Below are 11,470 nucleotides of genomic sequence, written 5' to 3' on the forward strand. Positions count from 1 at the left end.
TTCCTCTCCAAGAATAGCCTCCAAGATGATTTTCAATGTGTGACAAGAGACTCTAGAGCCCTCTCCAAAAAGTGTATCATATTCCTTATATAGGTAGGTCAAATACACCCTATGATGAGCTATGGTCGTGCAAGGCATATTCTTCAATGATTGGATGAAGGACGGAATAAATGAGCTGGACTTTAACTTTTTCTCGCTGGAGGAAGTTCGATCGATCAAACCTTAACTTGGATCGATCGAAGATGGGTTCGATCGATCGAACTGCATCTTGGATCGATCAAAGTGGTCTGACTCCTCCGGATAAGGACAAGGCTGAGATATTTCGAAGATATTTATGGGGAAAAGGACAAAAGTGGTTGGCAGGCGTACAGCTGTGGATAAGATCAATCATTTGAATAGGACAAAATAGGGTTCGATCGATCAACGGTGATGTTCGATCGATCGAACTTAGAATTTCAGCAAAGGCCAAGGTTGGATCTATCGAGAAGTACTGTAATCGATCATAGATGTTCGATCGATCGAACTCTAAGTTGGATCGATCGAACTTTTTAGCTGCACAACTTAATTCCTTTTTGCTCCCTCCTTTGGTTTATCTCAGGATTGCTTCAATTAAGCTCTTATTTGGCTGAGTTAGCTCAATTTTGGGATTAGTGCCTGAAAATATAAATAACACGTAATAAGTCTAAAATGGCAAAGTAAGATAGATAAAGGTACTAGAATGCTTAAGCTTAACGGGTTTAAATGCGCACTTTTCGGTGCTCATCAATGTACATGCATATCGGGTCTCTGCTTGGGTAGTAGTAGTATAGAACTTGCATGTGGGCTTGACCCACTCATCATTTTTCAGGTATCGGACATTTCCAGTCTAGAGCTTGTTCGTGCTGAGCAGGGACGATCTTCCATTCTACCGACGACGCAGGACTTCTTTCCAAATATTAGATTTGGATTTTATTTTTAGTTTTTACTTTCATTCAGTTTGGGATTTTTATTTGGGGTCCACTAGAGATGGATTCCCGAGTTGTTAAACTGATGGAGTTTTGGATTATCAAATTCTAAGTATTTAATTATAAAGGATTTTACTTTTAGTTTCTTCTAGCTTAAACTTTATTTATTAAATTCATTTTGTCATCTGTGTTCGTATTACATATAAATTGTTTGATATTTCCCTCAGGTTTGGGCTTGGGCCTGATCAACCCGTGTCTCGGATCCGAGGGGTATCACACAAAACTACCGACGTCGGTTTCAATTCACCTAGGCCCAATTTAACATAGACCGAATATGGAAGAAGGTTAACACTTGCTCTTAAGTCAAGAAGTGCCCGATTAATGATATGATCACCAATAATGCATGATGTAGTGGGTGAACCGGGGTCCTTAAACTTTGGAAGAGTGTTATGTTGCAAAATTGTGCTTACTTGCTCGGTTAAAACCACTTTTCTTGGTGCTTGGCTCTTATTCTTCTGCTTTTGGGTGCACAAGTCTTTCAAGAATTTGGCGTAAGCCAGAATTTGCTTGATTGCACCCAATAGTGGAAGGTTAACTTTCACTTACCTAAACATTTCCATGATTTCATTGGTTTTTGCCTTTTGCTTGTCTTTTGAAATGGATCCTTTTAAGGCATCCGGAAATGGAACCTTTGGTTCAAACACTTTTTCAGAATTTTCTTTTGAACTCTCTTTAACACAAGAAGTTTTCAAATCATTTTTCAATAAAACCTTTTCAACATTATTTTTCAAAACTTCTTTTTCAAACACATTTTTCAAAACTTTCTCATTTGCAAGATTATGTGTATGCAATGAAGTAGGAATGGGATGTGAATCGGGATGGGTGACAACTTGAGGTTGCACCGGTTCACTCTCTTCATTGGATATTTTAACTTGATTGTCCACAACTCTACCACTCCGTAAGGTAGTCATCGCATTAACATGCTCAATGGTATGCCCTTCCGATGAGGAATGGGTTTCCACAGCACATTGTTGTTTAAGTGGGGCATTAATGGGCATCTTTCCCTTCTCTCTTGCATTAAGAGTGCTTGCTATTTGCCCTACTTGGGTTTCTAGCTTAGCAATCGATTGAGAGTGAGAATGAAGTAATTGTGTGTTAGCCTCAAGAGTCCCCAAAGCATTTAAAACTTTTTCTTCAAAGGCGGGACTTCTAGTGTTTCCTTGGGAATAAGATTGGTTGGGAAAATGAGAATTAGTAAATTGATTCCCTTGTGATTGATAAGGTCTATAACCTTGGGATCCTTGGTTTTGAAGTGGAGGTGGAATGTATTTCCCTTGGAAACCGCCTTGGGATGGGTTTAAGCCTTCTCCTTGGTATTTCAAAGAGAAATTCGGATGATTCCTCCAACTTGGATTATAATGAGTACCATAAGGATTGTTCCCTTGGTTTACAAAAGCCGCATTGACTTATTCATTAGGTTCATTATGCACTTGTCCATGAGGATAATGAGAAGTAGAATGAAGAACACTAGAACAAGTCATACATGTTTCATTTGATGCACGATGAGAATGGTTAGGAAAGGAAGATACTTGGTTCGCTGAGTTTTGGTTAATAAAAAATTGATCAAACCTTTGAGACAAAGACTTTATTTCGGTGGCTATTTCATTTGAATGGTCGACTTGATGTAAGCCTACACTCTTCCTACCTTGTGAATTTCTACCATTCTTAGATAATAGTGTTCTATGCAAAGAATTTTCACTCATGCTTTCATAAAGACGCCACACGTCATCCTCATGCCTATCAATGTAAGAGCCACCCATAGAAGCATCAACCATACCCTTATAGTTGTCCGATAAGCTCTCAAAGAAAAATTGAACTAATTGCCATTTGGGCATGTCATGATGTGGACACTTCCTAAGTAATTAATTGAAGCGTTCCCATGCCTCATGAAATATTTCTCCATCCCCATGTGAAAATTCTCGAATTGAGGTTCTCATGGCATTAGTCTTAGAAATCGGATAGTACTTCTTCAAGAACTCTTGTTGCATTTCTGCCCAAGAAGTGATTGAAAAAGGCCTAAGATTGTTAAACCAATATTTTGTTTTGTCTTTTAAGGTGAATGGAAAAAGTTTGAGTCTTAAAACCTCTTCCGGCATGTCCGTATATTTTACGGTGGAACATACTTCAAGAAACTCATCCAAATGCTTGTAAGGTTCTTCACTAGGAAGTCCATGAAAGTTAGGAAGCATTTGAATATTTTGTGCTTTAATTTCATAATGATGTGCTCTAAATGGTGGCAATTGAATGCATGTGGGTGCATTGTATTCATTAGGCACATAGTGATCTCTCAAAGCAAGAGGTGGATTAGCTACTTGAGGTGCAACATGAACACCTTGGTTATGAATTCCTTGATTAATGACTGGAGGTTATGGAGCATACATTGACCTTGGCATTCCATACGGAACTTAGCCTTGTTGTTGTGGTGGTTGGATGAATAGCCTTGGCATACCTAATGGTACTTATATGTTCTCATTATGAAGATTGGGATGAAGGATACCTTGTTGGTCTATGTGACCAATGTCCTCAACATGATTATCATTATGGTCATCCATTGAAAGATTGGCTCTATTTGAACTTCCTCTTCTCCTAGGATTTCTAACGATAGATTCAAGATGAAAATCAAGAGGGGCAAGAGTTGGTCTCAATGAACGACGCCCATGCATGCACAATACAAAACACAATAAACACAAAGAATGACAAACACTATGCCTTCACAACAATGCAATTAGACTTCTTCCACAAACATTAAATTCATACTCCTATACTTTAACTCAATGATGTAAGACAATAAAAAATAAGCCTCCGCACTGGCCGATGATTTAACTAATGGATTGAGTAAAGAAAATCTCACAAAGGTCCTTTAGCACTTCAACTCCAAATTTTAAAGCTTAGCTTAGCAATTTTTTTTTTAAGTTTTTAGCATTTTTCCTTTCTTTGCTTGCTTGAATTGAATGCTCAATGGCTCCTTTGCTTGCTTCCTCTCCAACAATGCACCTAGTTAAGTAAGAACAACACAATAAGTAACCAAAAATAAAAATAAAAATAAAATAAAAACACGATCAAAAGAGTACTAATCCTAATCAATTCCACAAATCCGACGTTGCCAAATCTAATCAACAAATCCCCGGCAACGGCGCCAAAAATTTGACGACGGCTCTACATGGCCGCTTGATACACGCCAAAATTGATGTAGTGAATGTGCGGTTTAAGGAAAGCCTTTTGGGTCAAGTTTAAATTTATAAAAAAAACCATTACCAACACTACTACTAACGTAGCAAGAGTGAGTAGGGATCGTTCCAAGGGATTATGGGGATTGAGCAATGTCGGAGTTGGTTGTGGAATCGCTATTAGGGTTAGTAGGTCGAGTGATCAAACAATTGGTTGGTTGGTTGATTAAAGAGCAACTAGATTAAACTAAGTAATAGCAAAAGAGTGCAATTAAGAGTAAGTAAGAGAGAGAAGAGTCTTGGGGTTTAGAGATCACCACCAAGCAATGCATTTCTATATTATGGACAAGTGAGTAATGAGGGCAATTAGGGTATTGTAATATTGGTGTGTGTGTATTTGGTTGATTCAATAAACAAAGATGACTAGTTAAGCATGTATTGTCTAAACATCATGTAAAAGGCACAATATATCTAAGCAATGAAGCATATATTGTCTAAACAACATGTGAAAGACATAATAAATCAAACCAAGTCATTAATCCTTTCATTAGGCTCACAATCCAAATACAACACAAGATTAGAGACATATGCTAATTGCATTCAAAAGCTTGGATCATCAAACAACAAGCATAGATTGTCCTCCCATTTAACACTACACTACAACTACACTACATCTACACTACTAGCATGAAAATAAACTAGGGGAGAGGCACAATCCATCAAGAGATAAGCATGAACCATCAAGAGAATCATAAAAGCATTCTTTTAAGCACAATGTTTTGACAATCTTTAAATCTATGGCATCAATACACATAGACATGCATCAATAACACAAAATCTAGAGACAAGAACATGAACATCAATTCTAGCATACATAGACATATGAATAGAATGAAATGATCAATTGGAAGCATTAAACCACATAAATCATTGAATAAACAAGATCTATATATATCAAAGTGTCAAAACATCAATTACAACACTAATCCCTCAATAATACACAAGATTAAGATATAGAAAGCATGCTTGGGGCTAACTCTAGCCCCCAAGAGGATGTCTAGCCACTCATGGTGATGATGCTCCATCCCTCAAGGGCTAACTACATAGAAGAGGTTTGCTCCTTGTTGATGAAGATCTCTAATGGTGTCTCTAACCTCCTCCTCCTCTAAACTTCCTCTCCATGAGATGATATGAAAAATATAATGTTGGCTCCTTGAAAAAGCAATCCTTATCCTTATATAGGTAGGTCAAAATGACACCGAAAATGAGCTGGGTCGTGCACACAATATTCCCTAATGATTGGATAAAGGACAACTTTCAATGAGAAGGAATTTTAATTTTTTTGCACTGGAGGAAGTTCGATCAATCGAAAGTAAGTGAGATAGATCAAAAGTAAGTGAGATTGATCGAACTTAGGCTGGATCGATCCAATTGGCTAAGCTTTTTGGAAAAAGACAAATCCGAGATATTTATGGGAAATATTTATGGGAAAAGGACAAAAGTGGTTAGCGGGTGGTACAGCTGTGTATAGGATCAATCATTTGGATAAGGACAAAGGTGTTCGATCGATCGAAGAATGATTTTGGATATATCGAACTTTTGGACTTAAGTGCTTTAGGTTAAGGCTTGGATCTATCTTGAAGTGCTGAGATCGATCAATGTTCGATCGATCGAACCTTGGACTTGGATCGATCGAACTTGCTGCTTTGCTTCATTTTGCTTCTTTCTTTCTCCACTTTGTTCCTTTTTTTGTTTAATCTCAGAATTGCTTCAATTAAGCTCTTATTTGACTGAGTTAGCTTATTTTTGGGACAAGTGCCTGAAAATAGAAATAATACGAAATCAATCTAAAACGGTAAAGTAAGATAGATAAAGGTACTAGAATGCCTAAGCTTAAGGGGTTTAAATACGCATTTTTCAGTGCTCATCAGATACCATCCTGGGGGTGGCGTAGTATTTGGTCAACCCAAACTCTATTGAGATTCGGGCTGAGATGGTCAGTTGGAAATGGGAAAGTAATTCATATTTGGCGTAATCATTGGGTCTCGGATTTTCCAACTACGCTCACTTCACGCCGAGAGACTGATGTTTTTTCTTATTGTCATGTGGCTGAGCTTATTGATTATCCTCATTCTTCATGGTGAATGGATCTTCTTCATCAATTATTTAAGCCAAATGTTGTCCAAGCTATTTCTCGTTTGGTATTTAGTTATTGGGACAAGGATGATGTTCAATTTTGGGCTCTCGAAGCTATTGGGAAGTTTTTAGTGAAATTGGCTTATAGATTGGCTTTATCCATTGTTGGGCTACATGGGGATTTCTTTTCTGGGTGGTCTCTATTGCCTTCTTTGGGTTCTGCTGCTACTACTTGGTGGAAATCCGTTTGGAGGTGTGATGCTCTTTCTAAGGTTAAACATTTTTTGTGGAGATGTTGCCATGATGCCCCTCCCAACGGGGTTAGTTCTTTTGCAGCGGGGCTGATGGAGAGGACCTTGTTCATCTTTTGGTCAAATGTCCACATTCACTTCAGGTTTGGAAGCTGTCTCCTCTCCGGTTTAATTTTTCAAATGCTCACTTTTCCTCTTTTGTGGAATGGCGGAGTTTTGTGCTTAACCGTGCAACGTGTGCTCCTAATAAAAACTCTTGTATGAGTTTGATTTCCTTTTGTGCTTGGGCTATTTGGAAAGCTCGTAATCAGCAAGTGTTTGAAAAAGAGTTAAGGAGTCCTTCAGTGGTGGTGAACCTTATTGTGGAGTGCTTATGTGAATTTGCAGATATGCGAATGAGATGTAGGTAGTTAGTAAGGATGAGAAGTACGGATTTTTCGCCTTATGCCTGGGTTTCGCCATTACCGGGGCAAGTTAAATGTAATGTGGATGCTTGTTTTGACGCGGTCTCTTCCTTAGGAGGTGGGGGCGGTTTTTCGCGACTCTTCAGGTTCCATCCTTCATTCAGTGGTGTTTCAGCCGTTTCCTTCATCCTCTGCTTTGGTGGCGGAGGCCGTTTGTCTTCGACGTGCTATTTCCTGGGCTCAATCGCTTCGACTGCTTAATATATGTTTTGAATCCGATGTAAAGCTGATTGTGGAGGATGTCAATGGAATGGGACATGTTGTAATTGAGGTTACGTCAATCATTTATGATATTAACATAGCTTTGAATTTGTTTCATTCGGCCTCAGTTTTTCATGTGTGGCGATCTGGTAATAGAGTGGCTCATGCTCTTGCCGCTTTGTCTAGAGATCCTATGGATTCCGATTGTTCTTTACTGACCGTGCCTCCTAATATTGTGGATTTGGTAATTAGGGATGTGTCTTTGAATTCTAGTTAGGTGTGTGGCGGTTCCTAATATTATGGATTTGGCAATTAGGGATGTGTCTTTGAATTCTAGTTAGGTGTGTGGTGGTTTGTGTTTGCCAGGGAAAAAAAAAAAAAAAACTGAGTACTTCTCTAAATTGGTTGAAGATGAGGTCGACATTGGGATTGCCAAAGTTATTGCAGGTGTTTGAAGATTTCCAAAAAAGCCACTGGTTTTAAGATCAAGAGAGAAAAGTATTATCATCTTTTCCAAAGTTGTTAGAAGGAAAAGAAGAATAATGAACGTTTTGCGGTTCAGATTGAGCTCATTTCCTTTTTGATAACTTCGTGTGCCCATTTTTTATAAATCTTTGAAGTAGTCAGATTTTTGTCCTATTTTGGACAAGATATCTAACCAAAAAAAAAAAAAATTCAATAATCATGAAAATAAATATAGATTCTATAAATTAAGAGGTAAAAGAAGAAAAATTATTCAAAATAATATGTCATGTGTAATTTAAGATAGATAAATAGTTAATAAAAAATTTAAAAAGGAAAGAAAATTGAGAGAATTTTGAAAGGCAAAAAAATTGGAGTTTCATTTAAAAAGGGTATTTTCATTTTTTTTTTTTTTTTATAAAGAAATTCAATGAACTTATTGATAATTTTAAAAAATAAAAATTTCGGGGCGGGGGGGTAGGGGGATTATTTGATTTTCTTCATATATATATATATGTAAAAATATATATAAATTTAGTATATGTATTATAGTATGCGAGGCCAAGTTAGGGAGTACGTGCCCCCGGACATACACTAGCTCCGCCCCTGGTTATGCATATAAGATCCCCTTGATATGTTGTTTGGACGTAAAATATTTTTCAGAAAATATCTTTTTTATTTTCTGGTGTTTGGTTGTCGTAAAATATTTACGAAAAAAATATATATTAAAATTTAACAAAAATAACTTATCCATCCATTTTCAACAAGTTATTTTACATGCCCCATCTAATGGACTCAACCTCAATCTCAACCTCAACCTTAACGTAGACATTTGCCAAACTCTGACAAAATAAAAATAAAAGAATATTTTACCTGAAAAAAAATATTTTTCAAAAAGAATATTTGAGCTTAAATGGAAGATGTAAGGTTTTCAGTCACGTCTTTTTAGGCCAATTTCAGAAGAATAGAAGCACTCTGCTGTTTGGAGACAAATTTCGGAGGTGAGACCATTAAGTGGGTTCTGGTTCTTCCTTCAATTTATTGTATGATCCTTGGTGTGTAGGTTTGATAAGTCAGCTTCTGTTTCTTCCAGTATAACTAATGGCAGGTAGAAGTGCCCAGCTTCCTTGTCTAACAGCATGATAACTTTAATCAGCAGAGTCAGCATGACCAGGTTATGGAGACGTGGGAAATTCTCGTTGAAGTCAGCTTGGAATGCCTCAAGGTTAAAGGAAGAAAGGATGGACTGGTATAGGATAGTTTGGAAATTTTGCAGGTCTAGAGTTTCTATAAAAGTCTTGTCGCTTCTTCAATATTTGTCTATTGAGGATGTCTTAACCTTGTTCCAGCCTTCCTGATTTCTGATTTGAGTAGATTTTTATCTTTTTTCTTTCAAATGTTTTTTTTATTACTTTTATTATTATTGGAAATGCGCTTATTCCATTTCAGCTTGTACTAAGGGGGTATGCCCTCTTTTAATCCTTGTACGTTTGTAGCTTTGTTATTAATGTTAATCACACCATTCTGCGGTTAGTTTTATTCATATAAAATCAAAAATGTCTGACCCTAACTCCATTGCTTGGGGAAAGGTGGGTAAGAGCTAAAATTTTAACTCCTAATCTTAAAATAAAAGGCATCTGCAAAAAATCCTTAAGCATTTGAATCAATTCTTGGCAGTTTTAGAATCAGTGTTTATATCTTGTGTTTTTTTTTTTTTTTTGGAAAGTTTAATTTAACACTCAATATGGAAAGAATTACAGCCCAGAAGTTAGCCCAATGCTAACTATAAAACTAAACAAGTACCGCCCAAGAAGCCCACATGGGAAAGTTACAACATTGTAGACACAATATTCAACCCAGCAACAGTACTGTGCGATAATGAAGATCAGCACAACAATCTGGTGATCATGGAACTAATTTCCAACAGTGGTGGGATCAATCTGGCACCTCAAGTCAGGTGGTTTAGCAGTTGGACGAGTCACTGATTCAGGAAGATCCCATTCCAAAGCGATTCTGGTGGTGATGAGGGAATCAGTGATTGTAGAGGAGAGTAGTTTTGCTCGAATTGTTTCCAAGAATTGGTGTAGGATTGAATTGGAACTGAGTGCTCTCTTTTTGAAGATTCTGCTATTTCTCTCATTCCAGACATGGTAGACAAGGGCTGCTAGCACCAATTTGGATATTATATTGCTTTGAAATGGTGAATTCCCCCTCCAATGGTGTGATGCCCAAACAATAAATTGAGCCCAAGAGGATGGCTGGATGTAGAATCCACATCTTACTTGAAAAAAGCTCCACAAAGGTTTGACAAATGAACAAGAGAATAAGAGATGATCATGTGATTCAGCTTCAGTGTTGCAAAGAGTACACAATGTAGAATTGATGTGAGGTGTGCACCTTCTGTTGAGAGTTGGGAGTTTGTGTTGAATGGCAACCCAAAGTGTAAAGGAGTGTTTTGTAATGCATGGTTTGGACCAGACTAGGTGTGGTCAAGGTAGGGTAGGGTGTTGTTGATTGAAATGTTTCATTATTTCGGAGATAGATAACTGATTGGAGTTAGAAGGTAGCCAAATGAACTTATCTTTGATGGTAGGATTGGGGTTAGGTAATGAGACAATGTTCTGCAGCTGTGGTAGGTGGTTGAGGATGGTTGTACGGAAGGACCATGTGCTGGAGGTGATGAATGAGCTGACTTTTGTCATGTTGCCAAACTCCATTCCTGCTCTCTGCTGTGGTTGAATAAGATGGTGCAGTGGCCAAAGAGAACACCAGTTGTCAAACCAGAAATTGGTTGAGGTTCCATCACCAATTTCTATATTGACAAGAGGGTAGATTGTATCTCTAAGGCCAAGAAGTCTTCTCCAACTCTATGAACATTGACCAGGAACTTTGACTTCCCAAACACTTCTACCTTTGAGAAGATAGGTGTGAATCTATTTGACCCAAAGCATATCCTTTGAGCTATAGATGTGCCAAAAATGTTTCATAATAGCACTCTCATTCCATGAATACAGGTTTGGTAGACCAAGTCCCCCAGCCCTTTTAGGAAGACAGCATTTGCTCCAAATAACCTTAGCATATGCCTTTTTTCAGCATTGGACTAGACCGCAGGAAAACACCAAAGATACTTTCACGTTCATAAATAATGCTCATTGGTAAGATGAATTTAGAGCTCCAGTACATATGAGTTAAGAATAGGACAGCTCTAATAAGTTGTAGTCTTCCTGCAAATGAAAGATTTTTGATTGTCCAATGTGCAATTCTAGAAGTAATCTTATCTATTAATGTGCTGCAGTCATTTGCTTTGAGCATAGTAGTAACCAATGGTACACCAAGGTACCTCACAGGAAGGGTTCCTTTTTGAAATCCCAGAAAATCAAGGATGGCAGTCTCCACTTGTGAGGTTACACCAGATAAGAAAACCTGACTCTTGCTATGGTTGATTTGGAGACAAGACAAAGAATGGAATTTCTCAATGGAGTCAAAGATGATGCTGCCCATGTAGTTTGATCCATTATTTGGGATGTGCTTGCATATCTTAATATTTCATTACAGGATTTATTAATTGTGTTTGCACTATAATGTCTTGAGGCTGTTTGGTGGTTGTTGGAGGGGGCTGTCCTAGCTCATGGTGTTCTGCTGGGGTCTTGCTTGGGTGTCTCCAAGGGACTGTCTTTTATTCTTGTAAGGAGTTTTTGGTTTCTTTTTAAATGGCTGGAGATAATGAACTTTGTGATCAGGATTTTTCATGTTTGAGCAGGCTTATAGTCATGCTCTCTTGTGCT

General features: G+C 37.7%; 1 pseudogene; it reads left to right on the forward strand.

Annotated features, from left to right (window-relative positions):
- The first annotated feature begins 2,837 nt into the window (after positions 1 to 2,837).
- Positions 2,838 to 2,936, forward strand: LOC132305908 (small nucleolar RNA R71; annotated as a pseudogene).
- Positions 2,937 to 11,470: the final 8,534 nt, after the last annotated feature.

This window comes from Cornus florida, unplaced genomic scaffold (assembly GCF_030987335.1).
Source record: "Cornus florida cultivar Cherokee Brave unplaced genomic scaffold, ASM3098733v1 CherokeeBrave_3.0.0_Hap2_Chr04, whole genome shotgun sequence".
NCBI classification, from domain to species: Eukaryota; Viridiplantae; Streptophyta; class Magnoliopsida; order Cornales; family Cornaceae; genus Cornus; species Cornus florida.